The following is an 8,479-nucleotide window of genomic DNA, read 5'->3' as shown; positions in this document are numbered from 1 at the left end:
GACTTATCCGATTTGCAGTTAACGGTGTTCTTACAACTCGAAATGATCAAAATGATTGATAAAATAGATGCAAATATGCTGATGTTAATTATAATTAATTTTGGAGAAGAAGTCGAGGTGAACTTTGGAAAATAATATTCCGGGTTTTATTTTTCTCTGTAGGTAAAAGTTGCAATTCTTATTCAATTCTAATACTGTATCGCTTATTTTAATCCTTAACAGATTTTCTGCAAATCTCATCGGTAGTTTTTATTTAAAAAACTGTATTTATGAAAAGCTATTGCTTACAATAATAACGATTTTATACTGCCTAAATAAATTTTTTATCTAAAAACGTATCGATGAGATATGCGGAGATTCTTTTCAGGAATAAATAAGCCCTACAACATTCGGATTGAATAATACTTGCATATTTTACCTAAAGTGAGATAGAAAAACATTAAATGCAAAAACTATTGTTAAATAAACAATGAATTTTTCTAATAATCTAGAGAATATTGTTTGATTTTCTAAAAACCTTTCCAAATTCATAAAAAGCTTCTTTTTTACAAAATTGTAAAAAATCTACATTTTTTCCAAATTTTTATAATGACCAAATTAAACATTTTTAAACATCTTTTTAACATATCTAAAAAATTTTAATGTCCTTTAAAATTGTTCGAATTTTTCTTAAAATTGTTTAAAGACAACACAATTTGCCTTCAAGACTCCCAAGATTATTTTTCCAAATTTTTTTGGAAATGCTTTGAAATCTTTTAGAAAATGATTTCAGGGTTAATTTTTCACAATAAAAAATCATTTAATATTTTTCTGGGAATCTGAAGAAAAAATTTTTATTCCCTTCGAACCTTTCGTAATTTTAATGCAGCTTCCTGTTTCAAAATCTTTAACAATCTACATTGAAAAAATAGAATTTTTGACAAGTTTAAAATTAACTTGCAATTGTTTGAACAGTTGGAAATATTTATTAAGCATAATAGAAGTTTTTGTAATATTGATTCAATTTTCTTTTAAAATCCCTTATTCTCCTAAAACCTTTCAAAATTCTTAAAACTAACCTTTTAGAAATAAAACAATAGAGAATTTAAAAATAGAAAATTATAAAATTAAAAAAAGTTACTATAAAATTATACAAGTTTATAAAATTTCAGCCACGATAAGCTTGATTCTGTTCAATACATTACATTCATATAAAACTGTAAAATAATTTATATCTTCGTTAAATCATTCTTTAAAAGAAATAATTTAATAATTTTAAATGAAAATCATTTATTGACCGTTTTTTTGTAGATTCCATTCAAATAACTGTGATCAATAATTCAAAAACTAAATTCACTGATAGGCGAGAATAAATCAATGTAAAATGGATAAAATAGCAATTTGTAACTTATTTTGAAAACTTGATCCTATGTTGCGATTTCTTATTTAGAATAAGATCCTTTAGTTCATGTTTAATTTAAAAACAAGTATAATGAAAATTTCTTTTTCGTCCTCAATCTTAAGCTAAATTTCATGAAAAGAGTTATGCCGAAAAGCAATTTTTAAATGAATTAATTAAAATTAATTAAATTTCTTCTCAATTTATAATTTTAGTTCATTTTTTTAAATTAATAATATATTGAGATATCATTTTTTATTATCTAAAGTACAAAGACGTGGATTTGGAATATATTAGATAATGCCCCATATTCACAGTAAATATTAACAATAAAATAATATTTTTTAAAAGAGAAAAACTTTAACAACACAACGATATGCCTATACACTTTATATGTAACACCGTTGCCACAACATTTAACTTTGATATCGTCCCTTAAAATAGCATTACCAATTATTGAACAATATTTGCATCATTTAGTGCTTTGAAAAATTGAATTTTATTAGCTTTGCCCTGCTCCCGATGACCTTTTTCATCTCGATTTACAATCAAAACAAACGCACTTCACGATTTCTGTTCAAAATTTCAACACTGCAGATATTTGATCTGAAAGTAGTTTTTTCAGTTTTATTTCCCTTAGAAAATGGAAAATGTCGAAAAGATCACTTAAAACATTCAAAGATTATTTAACGCTGTCAGTAAATTACCATTATTGTGTTATTAACTTCAATGTTATTATGTTGCCATACATTTGCAACGATCATAGGCCAACTGCATTGCTGGCGCCGCCACACGCCCACCGTCAACACATTGTGCATTTTCAGCTAAGAGTTCCAGGGGACTGGGTTCAGGCAATGAAAAGTGGTCGTATTTCAGTAAAAATTAATCTTAGTCCTGGCAGGGCCACAATGGACAGAATATCTCAATATGTAAAGCCAGGAAGTGATTGTGCACCATCAATTCGCTCCAAAAGGCCAGAGGGTTAGCAAAGAGTATCACCAAGAAGTTCTGAAACGATTACGTGATGCAATAACAAGAAAACGTTCTATTTTGTTGAAAAGTAGCAGTTAGGTCCTTCATCACGAATAATGACCTGCCCATTCATCGCAGCTTATTCAGCAATTCTTGGTGAAATAAGGCCTTAAAAAAGTATGGCAGCCTCCTCTATGTACAGTGCTGACCTGGCTGCCTTTGATTTCTGGCTGTTTCCCAAATTAAAGTATCCACTAAAAGGAAAACGATTTCAAGACGTTGAGGAAATGGATCATAATGCCAAAAAGCAGCTGATAGCCATACCAAAAGTTTTTTCTAAAGTCACCTTTCACCACAAGTTTGAATGCTTTCCAGACAGACCACATATTTTAATTTTCGTAAATTAGAGCTAAGAGGCACATGTGGAAGTATTCAGCTCACTCTCAACTTTATTTTTTACAATTAATTAGGAAGCAGTTGTAAAACAGCTGACCGGGAATAAGAAGTTCTGTGGTTCGATTCCCAGTGGAAAGGAAGAGAGAATTTTTTTTATTTCAATCACGCAAAGTTCTTTTTTTCCTTCATTGGAGTCTTAACAGGGAGTTATATGCCACAGAGGGTAATGTGTATATTTATAATATAATAGGAGAAATATTTGTAAGAAAACCTACTTTGGTTGTTGAAATTTATTATTCAACATTTAATATTACATACGTTCAAGAAATTTAGAGTCAAATAGTTAACCAATTATGTATAAAATCTCGTGGAATTCCTAGAAATCTTTGCAATCCTTTAATATTCTATGAATTCTTTTCAAAATTAGGTATGTCGCTTAACAACTTTTTAATCATGGGAAAATTCCTCGAAATCCTTTAAATATTTTGGGTATTATACATCATCTTTTAAACTCAGTTTAGAAAGATTGAATTTCGAAAAAGCCCTTTAAATAATTTATAAACTGATAAAATCTATTAAAATTCTCTGGCATTCCCTAAAATCTTTGAAAATCCTTATTGTCGTTTGAAATATTAAAAAACGTATAAAAATCTCTTATAAGTTATAATAATCCTTTAAAATCCATGAAAACCCCTTTAAAAATATTTAAATATTTAACACCCCTGACAATCTTACCTTACTTACAATCCCTTGCTGTTTTAAAAGACATTACGATTTCTTGAAATCAATTATAATCCTTTATGATATTTAAAAACACTTTGAGATTCCAAAAGTTTTACAAAATCCACTAAAATCCGTCGGTATCTTTTGGAATCTTTCAAAAATATCTTAAAATAATCGGAACTTCTTTAAATCTCTTAAAATGTATAATATCTTTGAAATCTATCAAATATCTTTGAATGATTTTAAATATTCGCACAGCTTTTAAAATCCAGTTAAATCCTTCAAAGTCCTATAAAATCCCTAGTTCCTTGTGAATCTTTAAAATAACATTAAAATCTATTAGGATCCTCTAAATTTCGTGAAAATATTTCAGTATAAATTAAAATCTCTTAAAACTGTTTTTTAACTTTGCAATTTATTTTGAAATATTTAAAAATCTTTTTAAATCACTTAAAATCTCTTGAATTCCCTTCTAATCCTTTAAAATCTCTTTATATCCTGGAATAGGACATTTTAAATGATTTGTTTCCTTCATTATATTTAATTAACAATTTTCTAGAAATAATAATATAACATAAAATAAAATAATAATTGTCCCGTATAATTTGTCCCGTCCATTCAGAACTAACAATAAGTAATGTACAAAATGTTACTCTTTTTTTTTTAATATGAAAAATTGTAATTCCTATTGTTACTTAAAGTTAAAATATCAGTTTACGCAACATTAAAGTCATCATTTCGTTTTCAGTTTTCTCGAAACTCAGTTACGATTCTTTAACAAATTTCTCTTTGATTCAATATTTTTTTGGTTTAATAGGTAAAATTAAAATTACTTTTTTAATGCAAATTCGCAAGTTTTAATAATCTCTAAAAACTGGATATCTTTCTGTTACATGAACACGTTTTTTCAAAAGTACAATTAGCTTTCTATTTGAAAATTTCCTTAACAGAAAACTGAATGATGTAGTTTGTTTTTTCTTCCAAAATTAAGTTCAAAATCAAAAATAGTAATGAAATTAAAAAATTAGAGTATTTATACTGAAATTTTAGTACAAATAGTCCCTTTTCCAAATCTTGCTACTCTGACCAAAAAATATGGTTGTTCGTGTCAAACTTTCGGTACAAGTAGCCACGGACTTATGCAAATAATCTTGTATATAATATATATGAATCCTCACATTTTTTAACAATAATAAAATACATTTAAAGACTTCTCTATTTAAGATCAGCTGCAAAACTTAACAAATTTAGAAAAGTATTTAAATCAGCTTTTATCATATTTTTTGAAAAATTTCGTTCTTTCTTTTTCTCTAATTAATGACCTATTGGCGAGAAAAATGTATATTCTGGTTTTAAATATCCCAAATATACTTTGTTTTAATCTTTAAAGGGTTGCGAGATCTTTTGATAAAATTACTGCCATAAAGCAACTAAATTTACGAGAGCACAGCCGAAAACGGGTGTAAACAAAAAAGTGAATGCTATAAATTTTAGATGTATCGCTGGTATTTCGTTTTATTTTATATATTTTAGCTCTCTGAAATAAAAATTTCTTAAAATATTCAGAAATACTATCTTTTCTAAAGTTATTTACAGAAACGTTTTAACTCTAAATAAATATAAAAATACGTATAAGCGTGTTATACAAAATTGATTGCTCTTTTTTATAGTCTCCTCTTTTATAAGGAGACTGCATGCACAAGAATAAAAAAAATTTTCACGTAACTTTGACGATATTAACCAACCGATGAAATGAGAAGCTTTTTATCGAACTTAAACGTAGGTTATGAAGCTTTTAGTATCTAGTTTAGAATTTTGTAAACCACAGTGAAAAATGTTGTAAAAATATGTTACATAAAGAATTATTATGGGATACTAAAAGTTTATTTATGATTTAAAATGGTAGTTGATAAATTATAACGTAACTTACTTATAGATATCAAACTAGAGCATATTAGAAAAAGTTTACAATTGGAAAATTGTAAAGAAAATGAAAATAATTGGTAAATTATTTATCAATTAGATTCTTTAAAAAAACTATAGTAAAGAGTGATATTCTGAAAACAGAGGTCAAATTTTAATTTTTATTGAAAATTGTAATGCAGTTTTTATTACAAAAACAAAGCTAATTCATAAGCTCAACAAGTTCATGGAAAACCGTTTCGCAAACATTTTTCACTGTTATTTAAATGAAGCAACACGAACTCCTAAAGTGAAAAACATTTTCATTTGTAATGAAAATTTAACTGCAAATTAAAGCACTGAAGTGAAACTCTTGATTTTTAGGCATATAAAATTCAAGCCTGAACCATTTTTAATTTAAACACTCCAACATTTGCATAAATAAAGTAAAAGCTTTTACCACAGTTCAACTGTACAATTTTAAATTAAATGTCGCCAGAAAAAAATTCCAAATGTTAAACTATCTATAAATTAAAAAGTGTAAAGATTTCTGATTAAAATATGTGAATCCATGTTGCGATTTTCACTGCTCTAAGTTAAGTAATAATTAGACAAATGTTTAAATTCTAAGACCGTATTATTTTAAGCAATTTAAAGATAGAAACATTAACAATTGAACGATTAAATATTTTTAAATGCTCATTATTTTAATAAGAATCTACAATCATTTAATTTTGAATGCTTAAAATTAATAGATGTTTAATTATTATCGATGCATATAAACTAAATACTATCATTTCTTTTTATATTAATTTTTTTATGATTGAATCAATTAAAAATGGAATATTTTGGACCGATATTATAATCGAATATAATTTAAAATCAAATAAATATGTCTAATTATGAACATAATAGTTTTAAATTATTTAAAAACTAAGAGTACGTTGTACAACTTCTCCTTTTCTTCATTTTTTCGTCTGAAATTAAGCTGACATTTTTGGCCGATAATGGGTTATTTTTAATTAAATACAACCCTTAAATTTTTCGTTGAAAATTCATCTTTTTTCGTTAAAAATTCAAATACTTGATTGAAAGTTAAACTACTTTTCTAATAAATTAAGTTTACTGTTTAAAAACTAGAATGTCTTGTTGGAAATTAATTTTATTTATTATTTTTTAAAACGAATAATTAACGATTTTATTATTGGATCCAAATTGATAGTTTTTAATTTAAAAATCAAGAATTTGATTATAAATAATATGCTTGGTTGAAATTTTGAGTTTTTGGTAGAAAATAATTTTTTTCAACTATAGATTTAACGATTCCATTTTTGTTTAAAAATTTACTGTTTGTATTCAGTTTGTATTTTAGGGTGGAAAATTCAAACTGTTTACTAGAGAATTTACCTATTTGGTTTAGACATAAACGATCCGGTCCAAACTATATCTTTTTTATTTTGAATTAGATTTTTTTGTAGAAAATCAATCTTCTTTATTAAAAATACTATTGGATGGTTGAATGTGCTACTACTTTGTTCGAAATTTATTTTATTTCTTAATAATCCATCTTCTCCTGCAAAAATGTCAATATTTGGTTGTAAATTTATTTAATGAGGTGGGGGTACAATATCAACCATTTCAAGTGCAAATTTGAGTATTCCATTTTTTGTTGGAAAATTCCTTTGTTGAGTTGAAGATTCAACTTTTTTCTAGAAAATTTGCCTTTTTGGTTCAAAACTTAAAGAATTTCGTTGATTTTTTTCTTAGAACCTCAGAAAATATCGCAGCAGATTATCACTTATGTGTGCGTATATCTATATATTAAATATGTAGCTTATGCTTTTGTTAAATAAATAATACTAATATTGAAAATTGGTCTTTTTGCTTAAAAAATTCATCTCTTTTAGTAGATATTTGATCCTTTTTGGTAGAGGATTCAATTATTTAGTATGAAAATTTAATTGTTTTCTAACATTTTACCCATTTTTTTAAATTCCAACTGTTTTGTTGAAGATTTGTCTTTTGGGATAGAAATTCCATTCTTTTGGATTGAAAATCCAACTGCCTTATAATAAATTCGTGTTTTCGGGCAGTTTGGAAATTCATCGATTTGATTGCAAATTTAATAATTTAGTTAAAGGTTAATTAATACTTTTTTTTTTAATTAGTCTCTTTTTTATTAAAAATTCATCTCTTTTGGTACAGAAGATCTTGGTTTAAAATTCGGCTGTCTTCTAAAAAATTCGTCATTTTGTCTTGAAGATTGGAGTATTTGATTAAAAGTCCTGGTCTTAGTGTTTGGAATTAATTACTTTTTATTTGAAAATTCGACCGTTTGTTTGAAATTTTAAACGCGTAGAAATTCTACGAGGGCCCCCGTCGAAGGCCCAGCTCGGTTGCCCTCACGGATTAACGATTATAATTTCTAAGTCTTAAGGCTGAATATTTTTTCATTACCACACATTTTAAGGTTTCATGAGTTCAGGCTTGAAAACAATGCATTTCTGTCAAAAATTGGATGACACTTTTTTGAAATTCGAAATCGCACAAAATGGATGTCCCATAGAGGCCGTCACAGGGAGCTTAGCTCGATTGCCCTCTCGGATCAATAATTAAAATTTCAAAGTCTAAAGGATATATATTTTTTTCACGGCATAAATTTCAAGGTTTCATGAATTCAGACTTACAAACAATGAATTTCTGCCAAAAATTGAATGACTCTTTTCTGAAATTCGAACTTTCACCACATGGATGTTCCATGAGGGTCGCCGGCGAAGGCCCAACTCGGTTGCCCGCACGAATCAACGATTAATATTTCTAATTTCGAGGAGTAAATATTTTATATCTTTGAGAATGGATATAAAAAAGACGTTTAAAAATATGGTTCATTCGTTCCAAAATTTCAAAAAACTATAAAGGTATCTGTCCCGAAAACAACTTTTTTTTTAGTTTAAAAAAAATTCTAAGTTTCATCTTTATGAAAAATCTTTAATATTAATAGTCGATAAAAATTGTTTATTTAATAATTATTTTATTGATATTCCTGTTAACAGTCCATGTATTAACGGTTCAGCACTCACGACTGTTAGGTGATAGATTTATGTGTGT

The sequence above is a fragment of the Belonocnema kinseyi genome, chromosome 2 (genome assembly GCF_010883055.1).
Source record: "Belonocnema kinseyi isolate 2016_QV_RU_SX_M_011 chromosome 2, B_treatae_v1, whole genome shotgun sequence".
In the NCBI taxonomy this organism is placed as follows: domain Eukaryota; kingdom Metazoa; phylum Arthropoda; class Insecta; order Hymenoptera; family Cynipidae; genus Belonocnema; species Belonocnema kinseyi.
The sequence above is the reverse complement of the archived record's forward strand: the minus strand, read 5'-3'. Positions refer to the sequence as shown.